The sequence below is a fragment of the Calidris pugnax genome, unplaced genomic scaffold (assembly GCF_001431845.1).
Source record: "Calidris pugnax isolate Ruff unplaced genomic scaffold, ASM143184v1 scaffold116, whole genome shotgun sequence".
Classification (NCBI taxonomy): domain Eukaryota; kingdom Metazoa; phylum Chordata; class Aves; order Charadriiformes; family Scolopacidae; genus Calidris; species Calidris pugnax.
The window spans coordinates 825,901-835,722 of record NW_015090877.1 but is presented as its reverse complement, the minus strand read 5'-3'; the positions used below and the strand labels follow the sequence as shown (position 1 = coordinate 835,722).

The window sequence follows — 9,822 nt, the reverse complement described above, 5'->3', positions numbered from 1 at the left end:
CCCCAGGCTCAACCCCCACCCCAAAATCCTACCCTCGCTATTTAACCCCTTACGAGCTGCACTGAGCCCAAAACGAGCCCCAGTCGGAGCTTTGGCCCTTATTGGTGTAACCCCCCCGGCCCCATCGCCCTCGCAGGGGCTCCACTGATTTACACCGGGGGCGGGGGGGAGTTGGATCTTACTTAACTCTGCTCCAAAGGGACAGGGCCCCATTCACACATAATTAAAAGCCGGGCTGGGTGTCATTTGCCGGCAGCACCCCAAAGTCTGGGGGGGTGGCCATCCCAGGCTGGCGCTGGTGACCCCATCTCCATCCATCCCCCTGTCGGGAAAAGCAGTTTCAACCACAGAAAATCCCTTTCACGAGCCCTTCATCCCTCCTCCTCCTCAGACACCCCCCCTCCCCAGGCTGCCGCAGCATCCGGCACATCCCGCAAGCCAAAAAAAGGTGGATTTGGGTTTTCTCCTCGTGGCTTCCCCGCCTCGGCGCCCACCAAGGGGACAGGTCGGGGGGTGGCTGGAGAGGGGAGGTCACAGGGGGGCATTCCTCAGCTGGGGTGGGACGGGGGGGGGTCCAGGCAGGGAGAAGCAGGGTGTGCAGATGAGCGATGGTGGGGGGCATGTTCCCCACCAGCAAATCCTCCCAGGTGGGTTACACAAACCGGCTGGATAAAATGGGGGGAACACCAAGGTTTGCACAATTTTAAAAAGAAATAGAAAAGCATTTGACCACCTGGATTGCCCCCCACGGTCCTCCCGGGACCCCTCTCCTCCAGCCCCCCCTCATTGCACTCTTGCCCTCGTCATCCAAGGTGTTGTCCAAGGGACCAGACCCAGGAAGGGAATTTGGGGACGTGGGGCAGAGCGGGGTGTCCCCGGCTGCCGCAGCGCCCAGGAGAGCCCAGCGCTCCCCGGGGGGGGGGATCTCAGGGAACCAGCTGCTGGAAACCCCCCCGCTCCCCCGCGGGGGCGGCTCTGGCAGCTGAAAGCTCTCCCGGCGAAGCCCGCTGCGATGACGGAGGGCAGAAAGCAGCAACAAATCAAGATTAATGAGGCTGAGGCAGCAATTAGCGGCGGCAGCAGCCACTGGCAGAGCACCAGGCTGGGCTGTGGGCAGGCGGGTAAGGGGGGGTGTGGGGCCCGACCCCCGGCTCTCCCAGCCCAGGGCGCTGGTGCTGGCTTGTCCTAGGGCAGCCCAATCTGGGAGGAAGCTTGTTAGCTAACGAAGGGCTGCTGCCAGCACGGCCTGGAGTTATTGCTCCTTTAGGAGATGGCAAAGCTGGGGCTGGGCTGTAAGTCACCCCACCAGGATGGAGACGTGGGGACACCCCTGGTCCTCCACGAACCCCACTTTGGGAGCCAAAACCTGCACCGCCCCATGCCAGTGCTTGGGCCTGGATGACCAGTAATGAAAATCCCAAACTGGTTCCAAAGGGGAGCCCCGGTGTCGGCGGGAAGCCTGGACATGCTCCTGCAGTGCACCTGGGGGCAAGCAGGGATTTGGGGGTACAGATTTGACAGTGCCCCAGCCAGATCTGGATCCCAGGAGCTTTAGTCCCCGGGAATAGCAGCACAATGGCTGGGGGAGGAGGGGGGAACCCACCTCTGCCGGACCCGCAGACACGATGCCCACATGTCCTCTCACACAAGTCAAGACCCCCCCCCGATGCTCCCCCGGTTTTGGGACCGGTGTGTCCGGCATCAGACACAGAGGGGACAAGGCTGGGCCAGAGGTTCAGCTCACAGCAACGAGATAGGAGAGTCTAATTAAGGCAGAAACATGACTTGGCTTCTAACGGTCATTTAATCAACAGAATTTCTGGCCAGGGATGTGCGGGGGCACGGGGAGACTGAGGGATGGGGGCGGAGGCAGAGGAGGGGAGCTGGGGGGAGGGACGCTGGCACAAATCCGCAATTGCTGCCTCAGCAGGGCTGGATCAGCCCCTCCAGCAGCAGCCCCCTGCAGTGCTTCCCCCCGGGACCCCCGGGACCCCCGCCCCCTCCTCCCTCCTGAGTTACGCTGCTGAGGGCGAGGGGAGTTCCTGCTGCTCCAGCCCCGCTTCTCGGGGCATTGGGAAATGGAGCGACAGAGGGGAGGGGGGTGATGGAGCGAGGATGCTCCAGTAGCGGTGGGACCACGGGACAGGAGCTGCTGAGATATCACCCACGCAGACCCACGGTCCCCTCTCCCCCCACCCGGGTACGAGCGGGTGCTGTTGGCCAGACCCCCCCTACCCGGCCTCGCAGCCCCGATGGCTGCCTGCTGCTGAGGGAAACTGAGGCACGGGTGACCCACACTGTCCATCCCAGCTCCAAGCGGTGCCAGGACCCTGCTCTGCTGCTGCCTGGGCTGGTGACAGCCTCCAGCGCCACCAGGACCCGCGGTGCCGCTCACCCTCCTCCCATGGCATCTCTGGATGGGGACCGGAGCCAGCCTGCACCCTCCTCCCTCCCTCCCCACCGACACGCTCTGCTCGTGGCCTCTCATCACCAGCCAGCACCCAGCTCGGCTAATTAAAACTAATGATGTGCTGGGGCTCGGCAGCCCTGACCGCAGGCCCTTCCCCGGGAGATGAGTAATTCATGGGGGGCACCACACCAGAGAACGACATGGTTGCTGTGAAAATGTGATGAGTTACCCGGGCGATGGCGAGCACATCTCCTGCGTGTCCCCCCGGCCCCGCTCGGCCACAGGGTCACATCCAGGATCCCACCCTCGCCCCGAGCTGGAGGCGCTGGGGACGAAGACTGCAAACACGGGCAGGGCCGGGGACCCCGTGATGGGCTCCTCCCCAGGATCTGGCTCCTTGTCACAGAGCCCCCCGGGCTCAAGGAAGGGGACCCAGCCCCAGGCTCACAGGAGAGATGGTGTAAAATGAAAAAATAAATAATAAATGCAAGGACTGCTGTTTTTGGAGGCTGGTGCATGCCTTTGATAGAGGACCTGCTCTTGTGTCACAGCAGCTGCGTTATTTACAGCAAAACCAGGAGACGTCTAACAGTTAAATGCAGTCTTAAAGGTAGGCTTCATCCATCATTCGGGTACCAGATTAATGGCTTCTGGTGCTCCTAAGTCAAAACCACCGACTCCCGCTGCTGGAAGGCTGTGCCGGGCCCTGCCGCAGCCCCCACCGGCCCGGCTGTGCCGCTGGATGGCAAAGGCCAATGCACCCAGGGGCTGGGTGTGCAAAGAGCTGGGGAGGGGGCGATCCCATCCTGCCCCCTGCTCAGGTCCTGAGCATCTCCCCCTGCAGCAGCATCACCCCAGCCCAGCGCCTGCCGGGTACCGGGGTCACCCTCGGCGCTGGTGGGTGCCCCCTAAAGCATTGTGCCCACTGGGGGCTGCTGGCAGGGCCACCGGGCTTGTCCCTACCTGGGGACACCTCCCTGCATGGGGACCGCCGCTGGCACCAGGGTGCTGGGCCAGACAGCTCAGGGTTTCTGTGCCTCTGTAAAACCAGGACAGCGCCGAGGTGACACGGGGGAAGAGGCAAGTGACAGCACACCATGCCCGCGCCTGCTCTGGCAGGGAGGGGGGGCCATGGCCGGGTGCTCAGAGCCCTGCCGGGCACCCACGGGTGCTGCTCCCCAAGCCCACCTTGCCCAGGGGAGTCAGGCCCTGACTGTCCCTCACCACCGGCGTCACGGCTGCCCCAGCGGTGAGGGAAGGGCACGATGAAGCTGGAACCGGGGCTGGTGCCAGGGCTCCTGTGGGAGCTGGGGCAGGAGCTGCGGCAGCCGCTCCCCAATGGTCCCACCAGCATTTTGGTGCCAGCAGCCGAGGGGATGGTGAGCACCTTCTCCTCCCTCCCCACCACAGCTCTCGGCTTTCCACTTTCATCTGGCGCTGCTGCAATGCTTCCGAGACTCCGTGGAAGGCAGCTGCCTCGCTAATTAACTGGGAAGCAAACGAGAGATCGTGCTGAGGTATCTGCTTATACAGCCACGGAGCTTGGCACCGGCTGGGGTCAAGGTCCCCCTCGCCTTGGGCATGCCAGGAGCAGCCCATGGCCTTTCCATCCCATGGTGTGGTGGCACAAGTGCAGAGCCAAGGAGGGGACAGGCCACCCACCTCCTTCCTACCCACGGGGAGGGGGCTGCAGGCACTGCTCACCTTCGGCACTTCATCCAGAGGGTTTCGGCACGTGCCACACGCTGCCACTGCACCCATGGAAAAGGCATCTGGAGATGCTGGAGAGCACGGTCCCCTGAGCTGTGGGGCCGCAGCCACCCCCAAGGACACCAGAGCATCCCATATGGCTCCCACTGCCGCAGCCAGGCCACAGCGAAGCGCCGGGCTCACCCCAACCACAGCCAGCACAGGCAGCCCACCCTTGGCACACAGAGCCAAACGGCCAAAAAAACCTCCCAAAAAAAAAGGAGGGTCACTGCCAGTGCCCAGCCTGCTCCCCAGTGCCAGTGATGCTGTGGCAGCCATGCCTTGCTCTGCTGGTGAGACCAGCACAGCTAAATAGGGCAACAGACGGTGCTGGGCTGAGTTGTCCTGGCACTTTGAAGGCACCACACGGCCGAGAGCGCCCAGATCCTGCCCGCCCGGTAACGCCACCCTGCTGCCAGCACTCCCCAGCGACGGCCCCATGAAATGGCCATGGCTCCTGATCAATATGGGGGGAGAAAAATAGAAGCCAGACAAGCTCCTGGGGAAGAGCCAGAAGCTGCTCCAGGAGAGAGCGGAGACGAGGCGGATCGATCTGAGACAGGAGACGGGAGCACACACGCTGCACTGCCCCTGAGCTAAACGAACACGGGCTAAACGAGCAAACGTGAGCCATGAGATGCCATTTCCAGGGTGAGGCTCCATGTGCCCATCGGGCTACAACCCCTGGAGAGATCTCCAGAGCACCCAGCCAAGCCCGAGGCAGTGATGGACCAGTGTTGGAAATCCAGAAAACTGGCTCCAACCTTCAAGCATCTCCCTCTTCCCCACCAGCCAGTGCTCAGTCCCCGGGGACGGGGATGCTGGTGGCTGCTGTGCCAACTCCAAGGGGCGGAGAGCCCCAGAGGCAGAGTACAGCTCTGCATCCCCAGTGCCACCCTGGGCCACCCTGGTGACATTTGGGTTGAGAAAGGGGACAGCAGAGGCATGACAATGATGGCACCGGTGGGGATGCAGCACCGCACCAGCCCAGGGGTATTTAAAAGTGACATGAAGCACTACCAAAGCCAGGACACTGGGAACTGACTCCCATGGATAAACCTTGTGCAGATAGAGAAAAGCCACTGTGAGAGCTGGGGGGGTCAGCCCTGACAATGGGCACAGCCCCCTGGGCACTGCACGGGGTCCTCTGCTCTCCCTGACCCCTCCTAGCTGTGTCTCCCTGCTGCTCCAGGTGTTTTGGGGACACAAGTACAACAGCACATGCTTTGGGGCTGCACAGAGGAGCAGCCCCCCCCAGTGCATCCCACAAAGGCTATTTCCCCCGGGAATAACTCCAGAGCCCCCGTGCCTGAGGACCTGCCCTGGCTCCCAGTGTCCAGCACCTGCTGCCACACTGGCACTGGCACCCACTGTCCCCTCCGAGGTTCCCCTGCAGCCAGGGCCACCAGCCCGGGAGGTCTCCATCAGTCTCTGAGGCAGCACAAGCCAGTGCTGAGCCTGGCACGGCCGCACCGCAGTTCATTGCGGCACCAGGCAGCGGCTGCGCCAGGCTGCTGGCAGCGACACCGGGCTCATGTGTGGGCAGCAGCGGGCACACGCCGGCACCTTCGCCCTGCACTAACCCCGCTCTCTCCGGCTTCCATCCCAGGGGATCCCCTGTGACTCCCCCGGGAGCAAAGTGAGACAGCGTCAGAGCCCCGCGGGGCATCCACATGCTTGTAAATCCATGCACGGCACCAAAATCTGGGGGTGTTTTTCCCCTTGAATCCTCCGCTCGAGGCCGATGGGAGCAGCGGTGCCACCTCGGGGATCCCTGGTCCCAGCAGCCCTCGGTCGCAGCCAGGTCCCCGGGGACATCCCGTGTCCCACAGGAGGAGGTGGGACGCCTCTCCTCCAGCACACCATGACGCTGCCGAGCGGCTGGAAGGCTGGTCCCGGCTCCCGGGGGTGCTGGCAGAATTGGCTCAGTGTGAGGCATCGCAGTGGGGTCACGGGCGGGGAGGGACACCTCGACCCACGCCGGCGCTGCCGGAGCATCGGCTGCCGGATCAGCTCTGCCAACCCCAAACCAGCATCTCAGGCATCCCCTCTGCCCGCAGACACTCACCCATCCCCGTGGCTTCAAGCAGCCCTGGGTGCTGGCAGCGGGGATCCCCCAGGCCACCTGCAGCCCAGGGGCTGGATGTGCCCGAGCGCAGCATCACGTCTGTTCCCAGCACCCCCCTGCACCTTGTGCCACGAGCACTCGCTTTGCTCCCGACTGCTCCCCCCCGGGGATGCAGCAGCCCAGAGCCCGTGTCTGCTGCACCCTCGCAAGGTTGGGAAGAGCCAGGGAACAAGAAACACCCCGAATTAACTAAAACAGCTTTCCTTAAGATGCACAAAGTGAAGGATGCCCCGATGGCACCAGGAGCCCCTTCCAGGCAGGGGAGGCTGCAGATGCCCAGTGCCTGGCACTCAGCAGCGCTGGGTCTGGTGCAGTCAGACAGTTGCCCGTGCCTGGAGAGCGGGGTGTGGGACCAGCCGGCAGCAATTTGGCACAGCCCTGCCCCGTTGCACACACTGCTGGAGCCAGCTGCGGCCCCCCCCTCCCAAAGCCCTGGCACACTGGTTACAGCACCGGCAGAGCCACCCCGGGGTGGCAGGGAGCTCTGCCAGCCTCCAACCCCACGGTCTGACTGGCATCGGTACCTGGGGGCACCGCGATCCCTCCTCCGGGCACCGGAGCAGGTGAAACATCGCTCGACTTCCAGCACGTGGGATGTGCGGGGGGGCTGGCACCCCACACCCCCGGGCTGCAGGGACAGACCAGCGCTGTCCCCGGCTGCAGGATTACACAGGTACGGGGCATCTCGGATTCCAGCTGCACGCTGCCTAATTTATGGTTTAATTAATAAATGGGGAATTATGCCGAGTTTATCCAATACTTCTGGATGCGTGATGTTATCAAAATCCCATTACTGACGGAGGAAGGCATGAAGAGCAAAATTAGCTTTGGCATCTGAAACACTTCAGTCGGTGCGATAACACAATTATTAAGGCTAATAATCAAAGAGCACTTTGGGGAACGGGGGCTCTGGCGGGGGCCGAGCCGAGGGCAGCCGCAGCCGGTGCAGGGATGAGCTGGGGAAGAGCTGGGTTTTCACCCGGGAGGAAAAGGCTGACGGCAGCCAAGGGCAAAAGCTTTTTGCCAGCCTGCACTTACCGGTGGCTCCAGATATTGGCACAGGCAGAGCGCCGGAGGCCGCCGGGCTGAGGAGGAGCACGGCCGGGCACAGCACCGAGCTCCGCTGCCAGGGGTAGGGAAGAGGGAAAGGCAAAAAAAAAATAGATTTGAAAACCAGCAGGCGTCGGGTCCTGTCTATTTGCTTTGGGCATTGATCCTGCTGGAGGACATCACGGCTGCCGCTCGCAGCTCTCCTGCGCAGCCCGGAGAAGGAGAAACTCAAGTCATAATTAGGAGCTGCAGTCATCCGGCTCCTGGGGCTGGGCCTTTGCCAAAACCAGCGTGAGCCGGAGGAAGGGCCCGTTCCCACCCACCGGGGGTAGCAGGAGTCCCGGCGCGCTTCGGTGGCCTTTAGCTCAAGCCCGGTGACTGTCCCCGGGCTCGGGGAACAGGAGGCAGCTCCCCCGGGAGCAGCCGGCAGCAAATGTTCCGCTGCACCATCCCGCCGGGCACGGCCTCGCGCGGGGAACTGCCGGCAGGAAGGCAGGTTTGCCACCACCCCTCCCCGAGCACATACAGAAGGATACACACACACACACACATATATAAGGATATACACGTATATATTCATATGTCCTCCCTCCTGCCACGACTGCGGTGCAGGCGCTGCACGGCAGAGGGGTGCAGAGCCAGGGCTGCTGGCGGCGATGCAGTGCAGCCAACACTGGCTCGCTGCTGCTGTCACCGGGCTAACGGGTGGCGAGGGACGTGTCCTTGTCCTGCAGAATCGAGGGCACTGGGGCTTCAGGCCAGCTCCCGGCAAACGGGGCACTAGCACTTACCACGGGGGGTTGGGGGAGCCAGGCTTGGAGCCGGGTGATCAGGCAAGGTCAGACCCAGACCTGCACTTCCCCAGCTGCAAGAAGGGGACAGGACATCGCTCTTGGGGGCTTTGGGGTTTTGGGGAAGGGGGTTACTGAATGTCCCTTTGCCCAAGCAGCACAGGTGACATCCCACTGTCACTGCCGGCCTCAATGACCTTGGGTGCATCACCTCCCCTGTGGCCCACACTCCCCCAGCACACAGACCACCACAAGGCACGTTTCTTCTCGCCAAGACCCTCCGGCCAACAGCACCCAAGCGTGGCAAAGGCACCGAGCACCCCAAGGATGCCCCGGGGCTCTGGCAGCCCCCGGCAGCGTGTGGCCAAGGCGCTGCGCTAGCAAGGAATAATGCAGCAGGCAGGAGACGACTCCTGCCGGTGGCTGCGCTCCCGCACAGCATGCACAGGAGTGACATCGCTGCAGCAGCACCTCGGCGCACAATAAACCACAGCCTTCACTCCAGGACTGAAGTTTTCTCTGCTGCAGAGGAGCAGGCGGGGAGTCCTTCAGCGCCCTGCAGCTGCCACAGATGCAGGGGGGCTCTGCTGCCGGACACCCTGCAGCGGGTGACGTCCCACAGCTGGTGACATCCTGCAGCGGGTGACACCCCACAGCACCCACTGCCCCGGCCACTCTCACCTGGGGGACAGGAGAGCACCGCGCCACAGAGCGTCTGGTGCAGAAGGACACGCAGAGGCACCAGCGTAGTCGGGGACCACGAAGTGATGTGTGACAGTTGTGTGCGTGTCCCCCTCCCCGTGCCACAGTCACCTTGCCATACTGCCCGTCCCCTGCGCAATTTGCAGAGCTCCTGGGGGGTCACTCCCGCCCCTCTTTAGAAGTCAGCTGCAGGGGAGCAGCGAGGTGCCGGGCACGGCTCCGGTGCCGCCGTGAGTGCCAAGGCTGCGACACCCCGACACCGACGTGCCTGGTTCTGGGGTGAGCCCCTCCTCACTCCCTGCCCCCCGACAGCAGGCGCCAGCAGCGAAGGAGGCTCCCGGAGCTCGCTGCAGCCACGGCGGGGAAATTCAGTCCAGAAAAGGGACTGGCTGGAGCTGGCTCCCGGCCAGGCCGCTACGGAGGAGCCGCCGGTGCAATGGGGCCTGCGGCCGCCCACGGCTGGAGCCGCGCCGCTTCCCCCGGCTTCCCGCACCGGGGCGCGTTCCCCGCGCTGCGCTGGGGCAGCCCCACACCCCCGGCCGCCCCCCAGGGCCGTAACCCCAAGGGCACCCGCGGTCGGACGCGGTGGCGGATGCGGAGCTGGAGCATCCCTCGGCGCCCGGGGGGCACCTCTGACCCGGCGGCCGGCTCTGCGCCCCGGGGGGGGTCCCACGCCCCCGGGGGGGTCCTGCCGGCTCCGCAGCCCCCCTGCACCAGCGGCTGCACCCACCTCCGTCCCCCCGAGCTCTGTCCCCAGCTGCCTCCGGGGCGCAGCCCCCCACGGGCAGCCCCGGGCACCGTGTCCCGGAAGCGGCCCCCGCGGACAGCGCCGGCCCCCGCCCCCGCCCCGCACCCGGCACCGGGACTCGGCGGGGAGGTCGCCACCGGCCGGGCCAGCGGTGCCCCCGCAGCGCCCACCCCCCTCCGCGCCCCGAGACGGTCGCACCTCGGGCAGCGGCGGCGCCGGGAAGGGCTGCGGGACGGGAGGGCGG

General features: G+C 64.5%; 1 protein-coding gene across 1 annotated transcript in view; it reads right to left on the bottom strand.

Moving 5' to 3' along the window:
• The window catches only part of SYT2 (synaptotagmin II), a 22,139-nt gene extending 15,878 nt beyond the window's left edge, over positions 1-6,261 (bottom strand). The window contains exon 1 of the mRNA XM_014946277.1: positions 6,228-6,261. The gene's annotated coding sequence lies outside the window, so the exon portion shown is untranslated. The remainder of the gene's footprint in view (positions 1-6,227) is intronic.
• Between the last annotated feature and the right edge of the window lie 3,561 nt (positions 6,262-9,822).